Source organism: Eumetopias jubatus, unplaced genomic scaffold (genome assembly GCF_037043125.1).
Source record: "Eumetopias jubatus isolate StellerSeaLion01/CBP00866 unplaced genomic scaffold, mEumJub1_p1.0 scaffold_2, whole genome shotgun sequence".
Taxonomy (NCBI): Eukaryota; Metazoa; Chordata; class Mammalia; order Carnivora; family Otariidae; genus Eumetopias; species Eumetopias jubatus.
Window position 1 is genome coordinate 134148502 of NW_028274808.1, and position 25203 is coordinate 134173704.

At 40.1% G+C, this 25203-nt stretch overlaps 1 protein-coding gene and 1 non-coding gene across 5 annotated transcripts in view; one reads left to right on the forward strand and one right to left on the reverse strand.

Annotated features, from left to right (window-relative positions):
- Positions 1 to 7804: 7804 nt before the first annotated feature.
- The window catches only part of WDFY3 (WD repeat and FYVE domain containing 3), a 266518-nt gene continuing 249119 nt past the window's right edge, over positions 7805 to 25203 (forward strand). For 3 of the 4 annotated variants that reach the window (XM_088021121.1, XM_088021123.1, XM_088021122.1), the window contains exon 1: positions 7805 to 7862. The gene's annotated coding sequence lies outside the window, so the exon portion shown is untranslated. The remainder of the gene's footprint in view (positions 7863 to 25203) is intronic. The other variant, XM_028124201.1, reaches the window with a different exon arrangement.
- Positions 16987 to 17093, reverse strand: LOC114224936 (U6 spliceosomal RNA). The gene has a single exon (XR_003612484.2). It is a non-coding gene; the product is annotated as a U6 spliceosomal RNA (small nuclear RNA).

A 25203-nucleotide genomic window follows, 5' to 3' on the forward strand; every position in this document is an offset into this window, starting at 1 on the left:
GAGTACCTGATGGTCCACTCAAGTTGACACATGAAATCAACCATCTCAATATGTCATTAAATGAAATCTGGATTTTTTTTTAAGAAAAATGAATGTTTGATGTTGTATGTATAATGTAAATTGATTTTATATAACTTTGATTTGAATTCAGAATGATTTAACTTCTTGACAATGTAAGAAAATAGAAATTTATTTTTTAGTGACCTGTTCTATTTAGAAACCCAGGGTATTGTGGGGTGCCTGGGTGGCTCAGTTGGTTGAGTATCCAACTCTTGATCAGTTCAAGGTCTTGATCTCAGGGTCTTGATCTCAGAGTCGTGGGTTCAAGCCCCTGCAGTGGAGCCTACTTAAACAAAACAAAACAAAAACACCCAAGGTATTGAGACAATGTAAAAGTAAAACAAAGAAGCTGTAGGTTGTGTTTTTGGTTGATTTGTTTGTTACGTCCTTCTAAGCCTATCTGATTGGCTGGAAGTTTCAAAAGTACAGTAAAAAAAGGAACTTGATTTTTAAAGGCACATAATGATGGCTGAAATGTCAGGAGACAAAGAACAACAAAAGAGGCAGCACAGAACATTTCAGTGATGGGGAAGATCTAGAAAAAAAAATAGGTCCGTGTTTAACTTTATTTGTAGTTTCTCCCCCGGTATAATACTGTCTTGAAGATAGTGCACCCCCAAGTTAGCAAGCATTCTGATTGAGATAACTAGACCCGGTAGGCAATTTTTAAAGAAAACAGATATGTTTTCTAGTCTCATTGTGACATAGAGGAAAGAAGCAGGGAAAAAATCATAAAGTAAATTGGTGTTCCTATAAGAGAAAATATTATGTTTGGAATCATCAATAATCCAGCTTGTTCTATTCATCCCTTTTATTAGTCTACGTCATTAAGTCATGATAGCTCTTAATTGCTTGATTTAATACTTTTCCATATGAATTGGAAAAAGTTTTGTAATGCAAAAAAGTGTTGCCAAAATTGGAACAATACAAAGCCCAAACAGACAGTCGTTGTCCTCCTGGAATTTATAGTCATAAGTCACGTAATAACATGATATTACTAACATATAAAACTATAAAATTGCACCCGTGATGAGTGCTATGAAGAAAGGTTGAGTGACTATATGAAAGCTTTTAATGGTGGGATTTTGTGACTTAGGTAGTTCCGCGAAGGCTTCTTTATAGTAAGTGAAGAACGGAGAGACAAGGAATAGACAATGGAAAGGTCCAGTGGCGGAAGGCGCATGCCAAGGAGGGACTGAAAGCAAGGTAAGGTGGCAGCCCCAGAGAAAATGCAAGAAATCACCGTGTGAGCTGACGCTACAGAGGTGTTGGGTGGACCAACCATGCCAGGTCCTAAGAGCTGCTGAACATTTGCAAGTAGGAACAATGGATTGGAAGGGGCCCAAGGGAATATGAGTAGACCAGATAAGAGGTTATTGCAGTTGTGAAAGTGAGACTAGGGTAGTGCCAGGGAAAATGGAAAGAAGTATTGATGTTTGAAAGATATTTTGGGAGTAGATGATGCAGGGAACGAGAGACATGGAAGTGTTATGAATATTGCCTTTTGAGGTTTCTGAGTAAAGCAATAGAAAACACCACTCAGGGAGAAAGTTTTAAAATACAGTTCTTGCATAAGTCCAAGGATTATTTATAGCAATTAAAGACAGGAACAAATGCTTATTAGACTTCAATTTATATGAACTGTTGATAATGACTTGTGTGCCCTACTAGAGCAGTATGAGGTGCTCACATAGCATCCTACATATGCTTCTAATTCTTTTTTTTAAGATTTTGTTTATTTAATTGACAGAGAGAAAGAGAGAGAGAGAGAGACAGCGTGAGAGTGAACACAAGCAGGGGGGGTGGGGGAGGGAGAAGCAGGCTTCCAGCCGAGCAGGGAGCCCGATGCGGGGCTAGATCCCAGGAACCCGGGATCATGACCTGAGCCAAAGGCAGTCGCCCAACCAACTGAGCCACGCGCCCTGCTTCTATTCTAATTCTTAATACATTATAATTTCTGGTTTATATCTGTTTCCTTCACTAGACTGTGAACTACGTGAGGGCAGGCACTAGGTCTGATTTATATCTCCAGGAGGCAGTGAAGTTTCTGACATAGCAGCCACTCAAATATTTGCAAAGTGAAATAAGAATCAACTTTAAATTTTTCTATTTTCCAAATAATTTTTAGTGTGGTTGCATATTTTTAAACAAAAGTCTTTATATAAAATTTGCCCAAATCAAAATTCCCAGTTAATAGCTTTACTCACTCATTTAAAATTTACCCATAAAAGAAAATGTGGTTTTAGCCAAATAGGGCTACATTACTAATATGATCAGATTTAACTGTTGGCCTGCTTTCAAATCATGCTACCAACAACAACCACATGTTAGTATAGAATATAGAATCCTGTTTCTTCATAGGAGATTGATTAATTTTGCATCACCCAGCATAGTACTTTTTAGCATGATAAAAAGATATATGGAATAAATTGATACCGTTTTTTTCAATTTCTTTATTTTCCTACAGAGATGTCAAAGAACAACTACTTTTTTCATCTGGTCAGCAGATGGCAGTGTTTTACTTTATTTAACTAATAGAGCTTTCTCTCAGGCTCATAATTTAGACTATCTATTAAATAACACAGTATTTTTGAGAGTTAATTTATACTTTTTGCCCAAAATATGAATATTATAGAATAGGGGCTGATCTAGATTAAAAAAAATAATTTCACACAGTTTTTAGTTAATTAGAATTTTCTTAAATTCTTTTTCAATTTGCTTTTCACTTGTTTCATTGCAAACAATTATTCTCATTTTTGTAAATGACAAAAAACCCCAGTTTATTTTACCTTGTCCCTTAGCTTATTTTTGAAAAAAGTCAATGTTGAACAGTACTTCTGTAAACAAAGTTTAAATTATATTTAAACTAATGTGGCACAGTTAAAAGTTTCACTGGGCTTCAGTTTCCCCCTTGTAAGATTAATCCTTTCAACTCTGAAGTTTTTGAACTCAAGAGTGAGTCAAGAGATCTGTGTTCACTTCAGAATGCCATAAAATATGCCCTAAACAACTTATAACAAGCAACCGTTTGAATTTTTTTTGCCAACATTTTTTATTTTATTTTATTTATTTTATTTTTATTTTTTGCCAACATTTTTTAATGAGTCAAGTAAATCTAGTCTGCATATCACTATATTTAATTTGTAAAAACATTGCCAAGATACTGGTTTTAAAAGTACGAAGTCTCCATAAAGACATATAAAGGGATTGGAGATCAAGGGGACCTTCCACCTTTAAGTAGAAACACAATTCTCTAATAATGAAGTTCAGAACACCCTTTTTCTATTATAATCATGATCATTATGATGCGCAAAAGCAAAAATTGTTACTATTCAGTTTCTTCGTGTGGTCATGTTACTCTTCAAAATATAAAGCTTTATCTTCTATTATTTATTTAAGCAAAAACACAAGAACAATACACCAAACTGTGACTGTCTCCCCACCAAAAAAAAGACACACAAAAAAACCCCCCACAAATGTTTCAGTACCTCCTTCGAATGTATTTATAAGAACAGAAAAAGTCTCTAATTGGAACTTTCTAAAAGCATTTCTCCCCAATTAGAGAGCAGTAATGACTCTAAATGGCACTGTCTTGAGGACAGCTCATCAGTTAATTATAAGGAGTTCTCTAAATTGAGGAGTGAAGAATGATACTAAATTTCAATCAGTGTAGATAAATATGGCTTGTCATTATTCACTTGATATTTTAGACAGTCCATTTAAAGAGGAAGACATGGAACAGAAATATTGTCTTTTCTAAAAGAATAGAGATTATGAGAATCACACTGAACATTTACCCCAAGACTATACTCTTGTCTGGAATATGGTTTTTATAGTCATTCAATTTCCATGATCCCCAGAGACTTTCATTTGCTTGCCCATTTATTTTCCATCTGGCTCCTTCAAACAAGAAAAAAATAATATGATATTACTATTGCTGTACTTAACAGCCTGGAAAAATGGGTGTGTATTTTAACTGTGGTAGTTACATAATTTAAAAATATGTCTATTGAAGTTTCAATTCCTTTTAAGTTTTGTGTTCCAGCATAATTTAGCACTCTGTATTCTGGTAATAAATGTCTTAAAATTCCATAATTTACTTATGTTTATCTCTGAGATTATCTACCTGCCCAGGTTTAATTTACTTTTTACTTAGTTTTAAAAGCAAACGTAAAGAAAACAATTGTTTAAACAGCAAGTTGTCAATACATAGTATTTATCCTCACAATCTTCCAAAATTGCTCTATTACATTTTATTTTCTTCTTCTTACTTTTTGATATTCTTATGTACCTTTAATCTCTATTTTCCTTCATTTAAAGTTATGCTTTGTTTATTCATGTTCATAGAATTCTCAATCATGTTAAAAACAAATATGGGTTTTGTTTGTTTATTGTCACAGATATCCTCTTGTTATTCTTCACAATCACCTTATTCATGAATTGTAAGTTGGGGACCAGGCTCTGCTTAGAAATAGCCCTTCGTGTTTGTTCCTCTATTCCCAGAGGAGTTTGCTCCACATGCCTCGATCCCTTTCCATCTGGCCTCTGCACAAAGGGTTTATCCCACTTTAACACAATTCTTTGTTTTATGGAGGACCTTGAGTTTATCTGAGAGTGAATACATATGAAACAATAATCATGTTACAGGAGAACCTGATCTGACCTTTTTTTTTTTTTTTTTTATAACCAAACCCTAAGATGAGAGAGAAACTACACTTAGCCAGTAACAAAGACTAAAGAAGGTAAGGGCTGTAATGATGCCAGATCTGAAACAGTGCTGCAAAAAAGTAAATGTGAAGGGTCTGATTTCTCTGGATACTATCCATTATTATAGTGCTTGTGTTTATATGGCTTCAGGAAAAGAGAAAAAAGCTTGCTACATTTTTGTGTGTATCATTGAAGAACCTTTGTGAGATTTTCACTTTGTAAGACATTAACAAGAAACAGCTATATTTGCATACTGATCTATCCATGAACTTTATTATATTTCTCTCAACAGAAAAATATAATTAAGGTATTAATGAATTAAAAAACTGTGAACTCTTCTTTCCTTAGTGTAAATAAAATTACAGTAAAATTCGTGAAACCTCATATTTAACTAAAAACCCTCCTTTTAAAATGCGTTGCTGGTCTCAGTGTTTAAGTCAATTGATTTTCTTACTCTGTATTCATGTTATCCAATCTTTATTTCTGCAAATATACAGTTTTATAAGGAAATACTTGAGTTAAGAATTTTGTGGTAATTTTGCCTAGTAATAGACCGGAGAAACACAAAATCTAAATAAACAATAAACATCAAAGGCCAAAAAGAAAACACACACACACACACACACACACACACACACAACATATAGGTGCTTTTTTTTTTAAGTGCTTTGTTTTGTTTTTTTTAAAGATTTTAGTTATTTGACAGAGACACAGCAAGAGAGGGAACACAGGCAGGGGGAGTGGGAAAGGGAGAAGCTGGCCTCCTGCGGAGCAGAGAGCCCGATGCGGGGTTCCATTCCAGGACCCTGAGATCATGACCTGAGAGGAAGGCAGATGCCCAACGACTGAGCCACCCAAGCGCCCTAAGGTGCTTTGTTTTTAATAATTTATTCCAAAATGTATTTGGAATTTGAGACACAAAGCTGTCTGAATGACTTCATTTGGGTTTGAGAGAGTTTGAGATGCTGATGCAGGTTGTGGATTTCAAATAGAATTACTGGTTTGAAAGGTGGCAACGGAAATCTGGAACCTAACTGGGTACAGGTTACTTTGTGAGGATCAAAGAAATAGGGCCTCGCCTCCCTGACCCCCCCAAAGCACACTAATATTTTTTATTGTATGTGCTCTTTTCAGGGAGCTTTGAAACACATTTTTATAATAGTATTTTAAACTAAAAATTTACTCATTTTGAAGTAGCATCTAAAACTACATTTGAGAACATTTCTCTCTCTTTTTTTTTAGATTTTATTTATTCATGAGAGACAGAGAGAGAAACGCAGAGGCAGAGGGATGGGGTACTCAATCCCAGGACCCTGGAATCATGACCTGAGCCAAAGGCAGACGCTTAACCGACTGAGCCAACATTTCTCCCCATATTTGGCCTAATGAAGGGAATAACCTTTGAACACATCTAGTCCTCATATTCTGAAAGGGTAAGGTGCCTTTTTTTTTTTTTTTGGCCACCATTCCTAAGGAGCAGAAATTGTGGGCCCCCAACTCCACATGCTCACATATAGTATCCCCTGTGTTTGGCAGCAGTGCTGAACCTTGTGTAGATCCTTACAAATGGATTGGACTTGCCAAAAGGAAAGTAGTTGAAAAGAAGCAAACAGCAAGTTCCCCTTGCTTCAGCTTCCGTGGAGGAAATTCACAAGCTTCTGTAGATTGCAGTGTTAGGAAAATCAAATTTGTCCTTAGAACAATGTTACCACTTCCCCACTCTAAGCCCGTTTCAGAGTCCCCACTCATAACTGCGCACTCAGTTTGCCTCCACTGCCAGCAGCACTCAGGCTTGCCCCAAATTTTCTACTGGGTTGATCAGGAACAGACAACAGAGGGACAAACTGATGATCACTCAGTAGTTCTGGGTTTACCAAAGCGTGTTAGTTTGGTCTAAACACTGTGTTTGTTAGGACTGCAAAGGTATAAATACCCTTTATGGGAAGGGGGGTAAAACCCCCTAAAATTTTAGGGCAACCGGCTCAAGGTCACCGAGGGAAGGCAACATTGGAGACTGGGCTCTTCAACTCCTCGGCCCAATAATGGACTGGAGCCAAACAGGACACCATCCAGGAGTTTCAAAGCTGCGTAGTAAAATAGCTAGCGTGGGCAGTCCTTTTGTACTCCAGCTAGAGTAAAATTAACGCAGTCTTCCTTCCTTCCATCGCCGTCTGACAGCATCCAGCAAATGGGTGTAGGGTTGAGGAGAGCAGAACCCAGCTGTCCTTTCACAGCTAAGTCTTTTGAGAAATTGGAACTGAGGAGGGTGAGAACCACGGGAGAGGCGCAGTGAGCTGGGAGAGGAAAAACGGGAGCAGCTGAGTGCCGGGCGAGGGGAAGGAAGCCGGGGTGTGCGCGTCTGGAAGGGAAGTGGGGAGAGGGGCAAGAGTGAAAACGGGGCCAAAGTCAAGCTGAGAGAACCCAGCGCCCGCTGCCTGCAGGAGGGGGTGAAGGCGGCCAGTAAGAGTGAGGGGGAAAGCGGGAAGCCGGGGGAAGGGAAGGAAGTAAGGAAAGAGGAAGGAAAGGCAGGAGGGGAGAGAGGAAGAGCGGCTGCAATTTCTGCGGCCGGCTCAGTAGGAGGAGCAGGAGGAGCAAGAGGAGGATCCAGAGTCAGTCAGTCAGGCAGCCAGCGGGAGGTGGAGAAAGCAGGAGGAGGAGGAGGAGGAGGATTAAAGATGGCCACCAACAGCTGCGGGAAACGGCAACAACCCCTCACTTTCCGGGATGGTCCCTGCGGGTCGGCCCGGCCTTGATGGAGAGGAGAAGCCCGAGAAGCGCCGAGGCTGAGGCGGCGGCGGCGGCGGGGACCCAGCGAGGACGAGGACGCGGGGGAGCAGGGACTGGGGCAGGAGAAGGGAAAGGCGGCGGCGTCGCTGTCCCGGCCGCCTAGCGCCGCTGCCCGCCCCGGCGGACCGCTGCCCGCCCCTCGCGGCCGCAGAATCGAGGCCGGCCCGCGGCCCCGTGCCGCGCCGCGGGGCTCCCGGGCCCCGCCGCGGACGCCGCGCCCGCCGCCCCCTCCCCGCCGCCGGCGCGCACTCGGGCCCGCCGCGGTCCCCGCTCCCGGGCCAGGCCCACTCGCGCCCGCCCGCCCTCCGGTGAGTGCCCCCGGCCAGCGCCCCCTACCCCACCCCGCGCCCGGCGCGCCGGGGCCGCTTTGTTTGTGCGGGGCGGAGGCGCTGCCCACTCGCGGCCCTGTGCCCGCTGCCCCTGCGGACAGGCCGCGGCCCAGCTGCCGCCCTCCCCCGGGACCGCGCTGCCCGGAGGCGCCGCTGCCACTGGGGTTGGCCGCCTGCCTGGTGTCCTCCACCGCGGCCTGGAGAGGGCGCCGTCGCGGTGGGGTCGGGGTTGGGGTCACGCGCGGCTGGCAGTGGGGAGCGATATTGGGGTGTTCGGGGGGGCGGGGGAGGAGAGGGCTGGACGTTGCAGCTAGTGAGCAGTGAAGGTGTAACCTGGCGGTCCAGGGCTGGGGGTCCGGTGAGGGCCCCTTTTCTAGACCTCGCGGGGTCTGCGCTCCCGGAGCCCCCCTGCGCCCGTGCGCAGCCGAGCGAGGCCTCCATCCCTCGGGCGCTGTCTCCAGCGCCGCGGGCCTCTCCTGCTCATTCCCGAGCCCTGCTCTCCCCCAACGCCCTGTGCTGGAAACGCTTCGTTTATGCAAGGACCCGAGATGCTTGGGGTGTGTGTTTGCCCTTTTATTCTCTTGTACATGGGATGTGGTGGCACCGCAAACATTCACAGTTACGGTGGGGTTCAGAAAGCAGATGTGACCTTTCCTACCAAAAGCCATTTGGCCCACCTGGCCAGTGTTTGATCCTCAGGTGCAGCATTTTACTGATTTGTACCATTGAATTCTGAGATCTACAGCATTAGGTCCTCTTTTCGCTGAAATAACCTGATAAAACCTGATTGAAAGGACGTTTACTGTATGTGTGAATCCTTGCCTCTACTTCCAGTGCCTTAAAAAATGGTTGTTTCCTGTGGGAAAATGGTGCTAATGCATAGGAAAAACAATTTTTTGTTCAGTAATGGGCATGAGTTGGTTAGTGCCAAAATGGTTATTGTAGTCTGAAAACCAAACAATTAAAAAAAATACAAAACCTTATGCTTTGAGATAGCAGTATATTTCCAGGTTGGAATTGTTTGAGAACAGGTTTAGAACAATTAGTTTCCACCATCAGGCTCCTATAACAAACATAATGTAAAACAGAACCCAGAATATGTTGGTTAAAAAAACAAACTAGGTGTGTTTTAGTGCACAGGTCTAGCAAAAAATAAATCCTGCTTAAAAAAAATAAAACTTTATGGTGGGACTCTAAGCACAGGAAATAGCTTGGTACGTTTTTGTGTGTGTGTGTGTTTTTTGTATTTAGAAATACATATTGCATTACACTGAATTGAGAACTCTTGCTAGGATATTTGAGCACATAGGTACATGTTATACTTTGAACTATTCATTCTCAAGCTGCAGAAATACAGATTTATACTAGTTTCTTTTTCTGAGTTGAAATTGATTCATGTAAAAAAAATGTTAGATTTCTAATTTAAAATTTCTGCAAAAAGGAGCTATGAATAAGAAAACATGACGTTCTGGTCTTGCAATATCTATTAAACGGGAAAAGAATAAATGACAATATAGTATTTCAATAGTAGTTGGATTATCTACTTGGAAGATTCTTAAACTTTGCAATTTTCAGAGTTTACATCAGGCGTTCTTAATTTAATGCATGTGCTTCAAAGGGTCCTTGAATCCTTAGAAATTCTGTGCAGAATGTAGCATATATTTGGATTTTTTCTGGATAAAGAGTCCATGGAGTCATCACATTCTCAAAAGATGGCTCCACAAAAGATTATGAACTAGTGGATATAAAACTGATAAATGTCCTGTATTTGGAAGGTAAAATTCTTAAAGACTTGATGATTTATATCCTTCACTTGCAGTTATGGCTAAGAAATTTTTATTATGGAGAGTTTAGCACATAGAAATCATTTTCATGCATTCTTATTGAACCCTTAGGACAATGTTAATTGTTAATATGTTAATTCCATTTTACAGATGAGGAAATAAATATTTAGAGACGCTTGTTCAAAGTCACACAGCCACTGGTGGGCCAACATTTGAATCCAGGCTGTCTAAAGTCAGAGCTAGCACTGTTAGCAAGAAGGCTACACTAAGCTTTGAGTCAATGATAACATTTGCTTGGTGTTAAAATGAGTAACTTATGTTTGTTAAAATTGAAAAGTGGCTCTGAGATTATCATAATATACTGTATCATGGAATTTTAGAGCCGTTGACTCCCAAGTAGGAAGAGACCTTAGTGATGCTAACCTCTTTTAATGATACTAACCTGAAATCACACCCAAAGTAGGGCCATTTCTGTGGCATCCTTGGAAGGATCATCCAGCCTCTGATTTTCATACCTATGTGAACAAGTTCACTTCTTTCTTTCAACATTTTAAATCTTTTTCTGTTTATGTAAGTTAAAATTTGCCTTCCTGACATTTCTGCTAAGTTCCAGTTTTTCTTTTGTATGTATGATTCATTTATCATCCATAAAAGAATTAAGAGATAAATGACTCCTACTCTAATTTTTTTTCATCAGGTTTAATGAAGTATAATTTACATGCAGTAAAAGTTTCCACAAATGTATACAATTGGATAATCACCACAATGAAGATATGAAACATTTCCATCACACCAAAAAGCTCTCTCCCTCTGCCCCCAGCCCCTGGCAACTATTTTATTTTTTAGTGAGAGAGAGAGAGAGAGAGAGCAAGCATGAGCAGGGTGAGGGGCAGAGGGAGAAGCCGACTCCCTGCTGAGCAGGGAGCCCTATGTGGGGCTCGATCCTGGAACTCCGGGATCATGAGCTGAGCTGAAGGCAGATGCTTAACCGACTGAGCAACGCCCTGGCAACTATTAATCTAATTCATGTCCCTGTACTTTTTTGTAGAATATCAGGTAAATGAAATCCTACAATATGTAGTTTTTTGTGTCTTCTTTCCCTTAGCATAATGATTTTGATATTCATTAAATTGTTGCATGTATCAGTAGTTTGTTCAGTGGTATGCTGATAAATGTTGAAACAATGTGCTCTCCAAAGAAAAAAAAATTCCTGATTTGTAGTATTTGCTAGTTATTGCAGCATAAATATTCTTACCATGGCCTATATTAAGATATCTTGAGTCATGCCTAGTTTGGGTCAGTTATGAATAAAGCTGCTATAAACGATGTGAGGGACAAGTGTTTTCAGTTTTTTTTCTTTTTTTTTTTTTTTAAAGATTTTATTTATTTATTCATGAGAGACAGAGAGAGAGAAGCAGAGGGAGAAACAGGCTGCCCGATGCGGGACTCGATCCCAGGACCCTGGGATCATGACCTGAGCCGAAGGCAGACGCTTAACCCTCTGTGCCACCAAGGCGCCCTGTTTTCAGTTTTCTTGAGTTGTACCTAGGAGTGGGATTACAGGGCCCTAGGTGAAGTATGTATTTGTCAATTGCAGTAACTTTATATTGAATTGCCAAACTTCTCCAAAATGACTACTATTTTGCATTCCTACCAGCAATGTTAAGAGAATTTCAGGTGCTCTGCATCCTTGTCAGTACTTATTATTGTCAGTTATTAAGGTTTTGGCCATTATTATGTGTGTAGCAGTCCTTTAACGTTTTTGACTTTTTAACTCTGATTTTCAATAGTATTTGAACCAATATAGGAAGCTTATGACCGGCATTGCTGAGTAATTTTTTTTTTTTAATTTGGTCATCAGTCATGATCTCACTGTGAAAGCTATAGCACTCAAAAGAATGTTTTTTTTTTAAGATTTTATTTATTTATTAGAGAGAGAGAATGAGAGATAGAGAGCACGAGAGGGAAGAGGGTCAGAGGGAGAAGCAGACTCCCTGCTGAGCAGGGAGCCCGATGTGGGACTCGATCCCGGGACTCCAGGATCATGACATGAGCCAAAGACAGTCGCCCAACCAACTGAGCCATCCAGGCGCCCTCAAAGAATGTTTCTTGATTTCTTATTATGAAATTGCCTTTCATGTTATTAGAACTGGTTTTTGAGAGGAATCATTAGGGAGTTCTAAAACTTACCTGTTAACATTTTCAAAACGTGCCTAAGAAAAAGCTACATAAAGCTTTTTTTCATAAAAATTTAGAATTTAAAAAACCTCATATTATGAAGCATTTCTTCAACTTTTGCTTGAACTTAAAAGAGACTGAATTCAGTCATGTAGACTTTGAACTCATCCAGGAACTTGTAAGAAGTGTTAATACATAAATGTAGCATTACTTTTCTGGTAATTAGAAAAATTAGAAAATTAGAAAGCTAATTTTCATGTAATATTAATGTGTATTTCTGATTAGGTGTAGTTGGGTTTTTTTTTTTGCTTGTCAAGTTTTTTTTTTATGTACTAATGTGTAAGCATTAATGACATTTAGAGTGCTGATTTTATTCTGGGAGATAAAATGGTTTTTAGTTTTTCCATATGGAGTGACAACACATTTGAAGGCTAATCATTTAAATATAATTTAAAAATGGTACATTTGTGATATTTGAGCATACATCCTTAACTGTCACTTGTTTTATTTTACCAGTCCAAACCTAACTTACTTAGCTCTAGATTCATATATCCAGCTGCTAGCTTAGACACATGCAACTGAGATGTTCCATAGGCATGTGAGCCTCAACCTGTCCAAACCTCAACTCATAATCTTTTCCCCCACAAAATGTCCTCCCTCCTCCTGTCTTCTCAATTTGAGGAAATGCCATTTGAATCTAGTGTGTCACTAGGTGGACAGCTGGCTGTCATCTTCCACTCCTCTGTCTTCCTCAGTTTCCACTTCCGGTCAAATACCAGGTCCGATTGCTTTTGTCTTCTAAGTACATCTCCTCTACGTTCTCCTCAGAGGCCTTTCTTTCTTTGGGCCTGTATTTCTCTGCTGAAGTATTACAGTGCTCTTCTCTATACGTGCTTTCCTTAGCTCTAGGCTCACTCTGCTCATCAGTTCCTCTCACACCCTTTCCAAAACAAATACTTTTCTGATTTTGAAAAATACACAGTTGTGATCTTTTCAATATGCATTTTTTTTCCTCTTTAAAATCTTTTAATAGATCCTAAGTCATCAAAGAGCCATTAAAGCATGGGGTTCTAGTTGGTACAAAGCTCTTTGTGACCTGGCTCTAGCTTCTCTGGTCTCATTCCTGACAACCATTCATTTGTTCATTTAAAAAGAAAAGATTTTGGGATGCCTGGGTGGCTCAGTAGGTTAAACGTCTGCCTTCGGCTCAGGTCATGATCCTGGGGTCCTGGGATCAAGCCCCATGTCGGGCTCCTTGCTGGGCAGGGAGCCTGCTTCTCCCTCTCCCTCTGCCTGCCGCTCTCCCTGCTTGTGCTCTCTCTCTCTCAAATAAATAAAAATCTTAAAAAAAAAAAAAAAAGATTTGAGTGTCTGCTCTCCACTCTGCGGAGTGCTAGGTGAAAGAGTTTTATCAAGGAGCTTAAATTCTAGAGGGGGACAGATGACAAGTGTATACTATTATCAGGTGGCAGTAAGTGCTTTGAGCAACATAAGGCTGGGTAAGGAGTTAGGGAATAGTAGGTTGCTGATGTGGGTGCCCGTGCTATTTATAGAGGGCTGTATGAGAAGGCCTCCGTTACCGTGGCGTCTGAGCAGAGACTTGAAGTGTTGCAGGGAGTGAGAGTTTTAGATTTGTGAGAAAAGCAGGTGCTGAGGCCTTGCAGAGGGAGGGTGCTTGAGATGTTTAGAGAACAGGAAGGGGTTGGCTGGAGGCAGGTGAGAGCTGGGGTCAGGCTGGTGGAGGCGCCTGCAGACCCAGCAGGCCAGTGTGAGGACTTTGGCTCCTGAGCTCAGTGAGTCTGAGCCTAGAGTGGGTCCTTTCCACAGACGGAGATGCATTCCCGTCTCCTACTTGAGGTTTCTCAAGTAGGCTACCTCTCCTTCTACCAGCAATAGTGCTGCCTTGGCCCTCCCGTTTTCCCTTAGTAGTACTCTTTGTCAAACCCGTACTGAATAGCTGCGTTGTTTGTCTCCTCTCCCTAAGCTGAGGTCCTAGACTTTTTTTTTTTAAACCTCTGAATTCCTATTTCATTGAATTAATGTCTGTCGAATTTTAGAATTGCTGAAAATGGGGCAATTATTGAAAACTGGGTAAGAGATGCTCAACAGTATTGTGGAGTGGACTGCTACCTCATGTGAATGTGGATTCTGTTTTGCTGATCACTGTGCATTTAGTGCCCAAGCAATGAGCTGTGCATAGTAAGTGGTGAACGATCGAGTGAACACCCATGTGCCAGCCTCCCTGCTTGCTCCTCCGCTTCCCTGAAACCCACAGGCAAGCCTCCGCCAAATCTCTTAACACCTTTCCCTACTTGCCTTATCCTTTCTCTAATCACAAGCTCAAGAAATGCCAATATTTTGGAGATTCTTTCATTCATTCATTATAAATGAATGTAAATGTAACAAAGAAACATAGGTAATTTCTCTCCAGGCTAAATAGATGGGGGTTGCACAATTTTGGGCTCATTTGCACTTCTGTTTTCCTTTCTTTGGTGGTAATTTTTTTGAGGTTATTTTATTACTGGGCCTTTGAATCTTTAATAAACAAGACACTGATGGGTCTAGAATATCATTTCTATAAACAGCTCAAGCAGGAGGAGACTGAAAAGTCTAGTACCAGGAATAAAATCGACAGTATTTCTTAGCGTGTTTCATTTGGTTGAACAGACAATTAGAGTTGGTTTATTTACCTCACTATGCTGGTGCAGACCTGTGGGCTTTTTGTGCTCACCACTGAGTCTTTAGAAATGGCTGGCTGCAGCAGGGACTCTTCAACCCCACAACATCTAGGTATCATCTTAAGCCTTGGAAATCTTACCAGTAACTCTTGAGTCCTCAGTCCTTACATCTCAGGCTTCCACATTCTATCTGCCTCCCCCATAATACCTGCGTGTCTTTGAGCCTGCAGGGGAAGGACGTTGGGAGACCCTAAGTATTATATTTGCTGTAAGATGAGGCAAAGCATTTAATTTTTTTTTTAGATTTTATTTATTTATTTGCCAGAGAGAGAGAGTGAGAGCATAAGCAGGGTGAGTGGCAGGCAGAGGGAGAAACAGACTCCCCACCAAGCAAGGACCCCAATGCAGAGCTCCATCCCAGGACACTGGGATCATGATCCAAGCCGAAGGCAGACGCTTAACCAACTGAGCCACCCAGCTGTCCTGAGGCAAAGCATTTGAAGTAACATATGTTAGTGATAGGAATTTTCTTCCATTTTTGTTTAACTAAAATTCATTGTGTGCGGTAGGCTGTCTTATGTATAATCATAAATACTGGATTATTGATCTTTAATAGTGTTGCATTCCATTGTGATAAACCTAGTGTGATAGACCCTTTAGTTTTTTAGTATGTGAAATACTTTGTGTATCTTAGTCCGCTTAAAGTGGGTACTATTTGTATTTTGACCAACAAAATGGTAATTTCGCTCTGTGCTGAGTGTTTGTTTTGGGTTTGAGTTTTTTTGTTGTTGCTGTTTTAAGGGTTATGTGTGAGTAGGGCCTTCATTTTATTTCTCTAATAGAGTGGTCTTACTGTGAAATGTGTACGTTGGTTTTCTTATGTCAAGGAAAATTGTTAGGGACTTAGGTTTAAGTTTACTCTCACAAATTAAAAAAAAATTGTTACCTGCTTCTGTTTGTATATAGTATATTAGTGTGTGACTTGGGACAATAGTAACGCATTTGGTTATTTTAAGTACAATATTATCATTGCACCATGGCAGTCAGGTGCTGCAGTACCCAGGCATGCTTGAGACTTGTAGGTGCGCTGTGACAGCCCTCTCTTTTTGTTATGCTGACCCAATAGCAGACACTGTTAAGCCTTAGGAAAACTGAACCTCTTTTTAGCAAAGAGAACAGACTTATTATCCATTTGGTGAAGTTACAAGCTCAAATTAGTAACTGTAAGTCAACTACATTCATGTGAAGCTATAGTGGGTTTAAAGTATGGTACTCGTATTTTGGAGTCTAGAAGGCTACTGGGTGAGAATTTTTTTTTTTTTTCTAATAAACTAATTACAGTTTTCTTTTGTGTATGGCCTAATCCCTTTAAAGTATTTTTTATTACTACTTAGAAAGATAAATTCCTATTTATAACGGCACTTCAGAGGCCCAGAAATTAAGGGATTTGAATTCCGGTACTACCTCTGCCACTACAGAGCTGTGTTACTTTGGGCCCCTGACCTGTCCTGTCGGGCCTCTGGTTCTTCATCTGTTGGCGATCCTTTCCACTGCAGGTCCCTTCCGTAATAGTGATAGTTGAGTTCTGACACTCCTTCTGTTGGTTTTCCTCCGACCTTAAGCCCTTGGTACCTATGTTGCGAGAGGGATCCTGTTACAGGGTACTCTTTGACATGAGTGAAAGGTACGTCATCAACACTTGATGAATTTGCTCTTTTGAAAAAAAGTTTTATTTAAATAGATACACACTGCGGGGAGGGGGAGGAGGAGAGTCACAAGCTTCTCACTGTGCTGAGTGCGGTGCCGCCAATGCAGGGCTCAGTCCCACAACCCCAAGATCACAACCTGAGACAAAACCAAGAGGCGATGCTTAACCAACTGCACCACCTAGGTGCCCCGAATTTGCTGCATTTTAAAATATCAGTTCCAGCTCCCTCTTCCTTTATGTTTCTTCCCAGCTTGTTTCCCTCTTCTCCAGCCAGTATGGACTTAAAGAGGCCAGTTAATTTAATATTAGCCTAAGAAAAGTAAGCATCTGATGCACAGCTATTGTATTTATTGAAGTGTAGTTGACATACAGTGTTATACTTAGCCATTACTTGATATTACAAACTCATCCGGGGTACCTGGGTGGCTCGGTGGGTTAAGCATCTGCCTTGGGCTCAGCTCATGATCCTGGAGTCCTGGGGATCAAGTCCCGCATCAGGCTCCCTGTTCAGTGGGGAGTCTGCTTCTCCCTCTAACCCTCCCCCCCCATGCTCTCTCTCTTTCATTCTGTCTCTCTCAAAAAAAAAAAAAAAAAACCCATGCCAAAATTATTTTGTATTATTTTTTTCTTCAGGGGGACAACTGATTTGTTTATATCTGCATAGAACCTTGTAGGCTTATTGTAGGTTTATTGCCTTGCTCTAAGTAAAACATCCACCCACATAAATTTTACTTTATAACTTAGGAGGTGATTGATTATTGTATATAGGACTCAACACTTTATGTGTCATCCTTATTCAGAGCCAATGCTAATCTTCTCTGTATCATTCCAATTTTAGTATATGTGCTGCTGAAGCGAGCAATAGGACTAAACACTTTGAGAAGAATCCCACAAGTGGGGCACCTGACTGGCTCAGTCAGTGGAGCATGCGGCTCTTGATCTTGGGGTTGCCAAGTTGGGTGTAGAGATTAATTAAAATACAATACAATCTTTAAAAAAAAAATCCCACAAGTATTGTCTCAAAATATCCAGATCTCTTAGTACATTTTAAGTGTTTGAATTTAGAAAAGCAATTTATATATTTGTTTTAATGTCTCTAACATTTATTCGGATCTCATTACCTTATTGATATATATGTATTTTTAATTTTTTTTAGAGATTTTATTTATTTGTTCTAGAGACAGAGAGCTCGAGCACAAGCAGAGGGAGAAACAGGCTTCCTCCCGAGCAAGGAGCCCGATGCAGGACTCGATCCCAGGACCCTGGGATCATGACCTGAGCCAAAGGCAGACGCTTAACTGACTGAGCCATGCAGGCGTCCCTATATTTTAATTTTGAAGTAATTATAAACATACAGGAAGTTTCAAAAATAGTAGAATCCATGTACCCTTCACCCATGACCCTTTACCCAGTGGTAACATTTTACATGACTATAGTATAATACTGATTTGTATGTATTTTATTGCTAAAAGCATAATCTTGCTCATTTTGAAAAATGTTGACAAATACAAGAATGTTGATATTTTTGTTCACCTCAGGGTGAAGAGGTTAATATGTACAAATTCAGATGCCATGCTTATTTCCATAGGTACCAAAGATATATATTTCTTCCGTACGTTTGCTGTAAAAAAAGGGTGACGAGTAACTAGGCAAACGGCTGATAACTTTCCACTGGGTAGTTCATTCACAGCCCTGGATATAGTCATGTAAAATTTCAGTTACATGGCATTCTTCTTAATTCTGCTTTGCTGGACTTCTTTATTTAATCGCTAGTATATTTGCTTACTAGGAACTTTCATTCTTAAGATGTAACACAATATAAAAGAAATATTGGACAGTTAAGAGATATTAAGTACCCTCTATCACTGTACTAAATATAAAGGAGAATTTGGAAAAGCAGGAGGGGTATTTATAGTGTAGTTGAATAAACAGCTGTAGAACATTACCACATATTGTATAATGTATTTAGCAAGTTTTAGTCTCTAAACACGTACACATAGGGATATAATTGGCCTTCAGTAGGCATTTGTTGAGTGAATGAATGTACTTAGGTAATAAGCATGTTGTCACAAAATTATGTAAGTCTTAAGAAAATAAATGTTTACTGTCACTCTTAGGAATTCTAAAACTATTCATTATCGACTGAAAGAATGATAATACATGTTTTATTATGTTTCTTTATTCTCGTTGCCCTAGAAATCCTTTGGTAAACTTATAATCAGTTTTCCTTGATAAAAGCCTGGGTCTCTGTGACTCTAAAGCCCAAGTATTTTCCCCATGGCATATTGCTCATTAAAACACAGTATTAGGTGATAAATGCCATATTTAAGTAAACAAGTATGAAATAAAAATAGGCTCCCTATCAATTATTTTTAGAAAAAATCATTGTGTATTGATTGCCTAATTTATTTAGCTTGACTTATTTCTGTAATAATGACTAGTGACTACATTAGATCAAGTATAAGGGATTAAACTTGCTCTGAAGACCTAGTTCTTATTTCCCAAAATGATGATACACTGTAAATAGACTCTCAAAGATCCTAAAAATGTATATTAAAAATTCTGTATTTTTTCCTAAATATTAAATGTTTTATAGTATGCTATGCTGGGTGCTGTGGGAGCTGAGGATGTCTAAGACATGGATAGTTCTCTCAATACCTTTATAATACACCGAAGATAAGATAAACTCGTAAGGAACAGTGTGTGATTAGTCTGTGAGGTACAGAAGTTCTGTGACTGCTTAGTGAGTAGAAAGATTATTTTTAGTTGAGATGATTAGGGGAACCTTACGATGATGTTTGATCTGAATATCAGGGAGATTGATAGAAATTCCTTGGAGAAAATTGTGAAGTGAAATTTACTTATGTCAGAATTACAGAAAATTATAAAATCAATTGATTTTACTATCAGGTGAGTTTTCTAGGAAAAAATTAGTCTGATTTTAATATTTAAATAATGAAGATAGGGATGCCTGTGTGGCTCAGTCGGTTAATTGCCTGCCTTTGGCTCAGGTCCCTGGGATTGAGTCCCATGTCAGGCTCCCTGCTCAGCGGGGAGCCTGCTTCTCCCCCTGCCTGCCGCTCCCCCTGCTTGTGTTCCTGTTCTCTCTCTCCCTCTGTGACAAATAAGTAGATAAAATCTTAAAAAGAAATAGTGATAAGGATTAGGAATAAAGTAAAATATTTAGGAAAAAACTATTTTTTTAAAAGATTATTTATTTGTCAGACGGTGAACCAACTGAGCCACCCAGGCGCCCGAAAAAAACCTATTTTTAACACGAAAACCTTTTGCTCCTGAAGCATTTTGCAGCTAGGTTACCCTGAAAATTGTGCTAAATACGATTTTCCTAGCCTGTATTCTTTTTAAAGATAATTTAATCTGTCGGATTAATGACATGTGCTTTATATATTTTCATCTTAGTTTGATGACTCCAGAAATAGATGAGTTATCTCTTTGGTGAAAATGAAAACTGTTTTATTGCTGTTGTGTTATTTCTGAGGTTCCAATGTTTTAAAGTATTTCTATTTTCTCTAAGTGAAATAGCATGGAAAAAATTATCTTGATGGGGCACCTGGGTGGCTCAGTCGGTTGAACACCCAACTCTTGATTTTGGCTCAGGTCATGATCTCAGGGTTGTGGGGTTGAACCCCACATTGGGCTTCGCACCCAGCACAGAGTCTGCTTGAGATTCCCTCTCCCTCTCTCTCTGCCCCTCCCCCGTAAAATAAATAAATAACATCTTTAAAAAAATTATCTTGACATTGTGAAGTTATTTTTTTTCAAGATGTTATTTATTTATTTGACACACAGAGAGAGAGAGAGAGAGAGAGAGAGAAACACAAGTAGGGGGAGTGGGAGAGGGAGAAGCAGGCTTCCCGCGGAGCAGGGAGCCCGATGCGGGGCTCGATCCCAGGACCCTGGGATCATGACCTGAGCTGAAGGCAGACGCTTAACGACTGAGCCACCCAGGTGCCCCAACATTGTGAGGTTATTGCTAAGAGGTAGCTCTTGGTGGCAGCTTAAAGAAGAGGCTAGAGGAAGAAGGAAAAGGACAGTGTGTGTGAATGGCGGCACCATAGGGGAGTTCTCTGTAGAAGGGAATTGTTTTAGCTTAGGTCATTCGGTGTAGCTGATGCCATGCTGGACCTAGTTAGACCAGAGCATTTCTGAAAGCTAGTTTCTTGGGCAAACCTATATAAAGAGGAAAAAAAAACAAAAAATCTATATATAGAGCAGAAAATCTTTCGAGTTTGCTTTAGTTATATAATAAATATTAGTGGAAAATGGTGTCAACACATTCATTTGTGTTCTCCACCTCCTTTTCCACAGAGACCTAGATTTAAATCTGAGTCACCAGAGTAAATAAGTTCAGCGATTCCCAGCTTGTGTTAGATTGCATAACCTAACCAACCACATGGGTTGGCAGAGGTGTTTCTACTTTCAGAAGGGTGTGGGGAAGCCCGACAGGACATGGCAGCTGCTGAAAGGCATGGAGGCTGCCATTACCACGGGACATGTACTTGTGTGTTTGGGGCTGGTCAGGAGAAATACGTGCTGACTATGACTAGCCTTTCTGAGATGACGATATTTAATGCTAGTGATCTGTAGGCATAGCTCGGGGAAGAGTGTTGTATCTTTCTTAGAAAGCTTATTCTTTTTCTTCTTTATGAATTTGCATGCACTTTGAATTTTCTCAGCCTAATACATTCATCAGAAATGAGCCATTTTTTGACTGTTGCTTGCCAGTGTTGAAAGAACTTTAAAAGGATCCTTACATTCTGGCCTTCTTACTCTGCTTGTTGACACCTACTTTAAGCGTAGGTTTTAATAGTTGCTTTGCATATCCTGATGTCAAAGCATCATTCCAGTCTAGTCAAGATCGTCTAGCAAGTGCTATTTTAATGGAAGAAGACCGGTTGCATTCCAGTACCTAATTGTTGTTTTGGTGTTATTATTTAATATCTAGCATGCTTTTATCTATCAGTCACATCTGCATGTACTTTTTTCAGTTTTATTAAAGCTTCGAAATGCTCTTATATAGCATGCTGATTTTGGCATTTTGAAAATTTTTCTCATACCTGTGTGAGTAGCAGATTTAAGTACTATACACAAATTTTGAGTTTGGTCTCATTTCATCATCTGTTATCATTAAGGGGTCAGTAAAATAGTCCTATTTTTACAAAAAATGTTTTAAGGATGGCAAAGTGACTGCCTTAGTAAAGAATCCTCTGGCTTATTGGAGTTACAGGTAAAACTAAATTACATTATTATTTTCCTATCACATAATCTGTTTTCTTCATGAGAATTCAACTCACTATAGGATGTCTGTGAACAGCAATTTAGAAGATACAGTGGCCAGTAACTCATTTCCAGATGTCTGTAATAAAATGGATTTTTAAAAGATAAATATTGACAGGGTGCCTGGGTGGCTCAGTCGTTAAGCGTCTGCCTTTGGCTCAGCTCGTGATCCCAGGGTCCTGGGATTGAGGCCTGCATCGGGCTCCCTGCTTGGTGGGAAGCCTGCTTCTCCCTCTCCCACTCCCCTGCTTGTGTTCCTGCTCTCACTGTCTCTCTCTCTCTGTCAGATAAATAAATAATATCTTAAAAAATAAAAAGATAAATATTAAGCATAGTGTTAGGCTGAGGAAAGGGTTATAGTAATATAAAATCGGAATAAAGGAAAATAATTGCCTGGTGAAAGAGTAAGAGCAAATGAAATTAATCCATGACGTGGCATGCATTTTGCCTTGTGCTTATAGATGTCAGTAGGGAGTTGTTTTTGGGAAGAGGGACTTAGAACTCACATCACACTTGGTTTTGTTAGAGTAAGGTCCTCCCTGGAAGAAGTTGTCTTTCTACAGTGACTGTACTGCATCTAACCTGAGTACATTTGACACTCCTTAACTAGCCATCAGAATCCTTGATTTTTTTTTTTATTCAACAGGAGTTTATTAACTGTTTACTTTCTGTGGTGTAAATGTTAAGATAGTAAAATAGTATTTCTCATTTTGAAGAGCTAGTACACTAGTTTATGAACAGATAATTATTAAATACTGTGGTAACGACATCTGTGTTGAGGTTTCACTGGCTTTCCTCCCTAGCCACAGTATTTGGGGTTCCTTTTATTCGTTGCACTTGTTCTTACTGCAGCTCTCTTGGCTTATAAGGGGCCTAAGGTAAGTACACATACCTTTTTCCTTGAATCTTCAGCTACGTTGCAGTTTTCCCTTATACCTGTGCCCATCCCCCTTGTGGCTTGATGTTTAGTTAGGAATCAAGGTAGAGAAAGCCAGGGAAGGGAACAACTTTAATGAAGGTGTACTATTCATTGAAGTATTCAAGTATTCAATGAAGGTGAAGTAAAATGAAGGTGGAGAAAGTGATGGGAATCCCATTTTGGATACTAAATGGGATTAGAAGTTTAATTAAGTTTCATAAAGAAGTATTCAGCATTGATCAAAAGAGATACTAAATTGGGGTGCCTGGCTGGCCCAGTTGGTAGAACATGCAACTCTTGATCTCGGGGTTGTAAGTTTGAGCCTCACGTTGGGTGGAGAGATTACTTAAAAATAAATAAAATCTTAAAAAAAAAAGATACTAAGTTATATGACAAGATACATACACTGTTTTATTGCTCTCATTACCTTATCAGTTTTGTGTCAAGAAATTACTGCTAGAACTCTTGGGAATGAAATGATCATTTCTATGTGCTATAATAGGATATATTTATAAAATGTAATGTAGTCTTTGTCTTTTTTTTCTACTTTTAAAAAATTTAAAATTTTTTAAATTTTAAAAATTTTTTTGGCATGTAAATGTCCGGAAATCATATTATCTTAATATTACTATGCTATAAAGTGTGCAATCCGTACCATTTAGAAATTTTTTTCTTTCATTTGTTTGTTTTGTTTCAAAATTCTATAAGTTTACTTACGTGTACCATATCTCAAGATATGATAGAGTTTTGTTGTATTTATGATGATAGGGCATGGCCCAGTTTTAGACTAGGGCGGAGGTTACTATTATACAGGACAGAGTAGAAGGAGTCCACACTTAGAAATAGTGCTGCCTGTTAGAGCCAGTCTCGTCTAAACTAGAGGTGTAGAGGAAAGGTCTCCTTCCTCTGTAAGCCATGTCAGGAGTAGAACAGCTAGAGAGCAAACCTTTTGTTACTGCGAATTCAAGGTGAAGCAGCACGTGGAATCTTGGAGAAAGAAAGTGTGTGTGTGTGTGTGTGTGTGTGTGTGTGTGTGTGTGTGTAAATGAATAAAATAAATACCCACAGGTATGCATATATGAGTGGCTGTCAGGGAATTCTGTTTGAGGGTGCTGGGCTCCAGATCATGGCCTGATTTTTGTCCTTGGGATTGGGACTGGTAAGCAAAAGTAGGTGTCCCAGTCCTCGGAAAGACAGGATGGGGAACAGACTGGGGACCTGCAAAAGTGTCAAAACAGAAGCTTAGTTATAATAACAGGTGTCGGGCTCAGTCGGTTAAGCGGCTGCCCTCGGCTCAGGTCATGATCCCGGGATCGAGTCCCACGTCGGGCTCCCCGCTCAGCGGGGAGTCAGCTTCTCCCTCTGACCCTCTTCCCTCTCGTGCTCTCTCTCTCTCTCTCATTCTCTCTCTCAAATAAATAAATAAAATCTTTTAAAAAAGTAACTGAGGTGTCAACAGGGCTAGAACGGCAGAAGGAGTAAGAGTAGGACAGGGTGTGTGTCGGAACGAGCTAGGGGTCCCTGTCCTCTAATTGGGGTATAAGGGTTGGGTGAATTAGTGTTAATGATGACTCGATCTGGAATCAAAGATTGGGGCTGACACTGCTTATGCCTCTCCTGTCACAAGTCCATGTTAAATCTAGGATTTAAGTGACAGGAGAAGCAAGGCACATGGAGAGTAGAATTAGGCTGGGCTTGACATTTTTATACTAAGTATCTTTTACGGAAAAAAATTCATTTCCATTGTTAATCAGTAATCATTTAGTTTGCTTTATTGGCACTGGTAAGGTGTCACGAGTTGCAAAGAACTGCTGATGCCTCACAGTAAAGTCTTAACAGGGAACTGCTGCTGAAATGAACAAACTGAAGCTGTGGAGTAAGTACACTTTCTTGCAAAATAAGAGGATATGAAAGAGCATGGTAGGCATGAGGGTTCTAATGGGATTCTGAAGGCAAAACTACAACATGATAGGAGTTGAGGTTTTGAGCAGGGTAAGAGGAAGCAAGGAAAATGTATGATTATGATAATTTGATATTAAAATGAGAACCTTCCACACCTTTTTTCACTTCCTAGAAGTCCTATTAGCATGTTTTGGGTTGCAGTCAGCTGATACTCATTAGCTTAAGGGGGAACAAAAGCCATTTTTGGAACCATACTGGACACTGAATGATGACTTGAACAAGTGGGTCTTGAATAGAAGAAACCAGAGGAGCTCTGGGGATCTCATCAGTTTTTATACAGTCTTTCTAGACCCCTGCCATTAATGTGACTTTACATTAAAGATTTAATCTCTCTGCCCTGCCTTTTCAGTTTTTACATTCCAGTAAGAAAGATTAGATTACCCTGTTCAGGCCAGCTATCTGTCTCCCAAAGCTAGGGGACCAGGATTATGGTATATAGTCATAGCCCCAGAATCTATGGCTGGTGGCCATCCCCAAGAAGGGGATATCAGAAGTGGGGTAGCCCTCCTAGGAAATAACTAGAATATCTCAGCCTTTAGTACTTTAACCACCTCTTTTCCCTCCTCACTTAATGTAAATGTGGAGATAACCCTGTTCTCTCATCTGTTGATGCAGTTTTTCTAGTGGGAAAAAATCTCAACACAAGCTGCGGTACCGTATTCAGAGGCAGGGCCATAGGGCAACTGGTTCTAGTGTTTTGCTGCCCCTGGTTGCATTGTGATTCTTGGTATTTTACAACTTAAATTTAATTCCTGCTAATTTGCCATCTACATGATTGGGGGAAAGGAAAAGG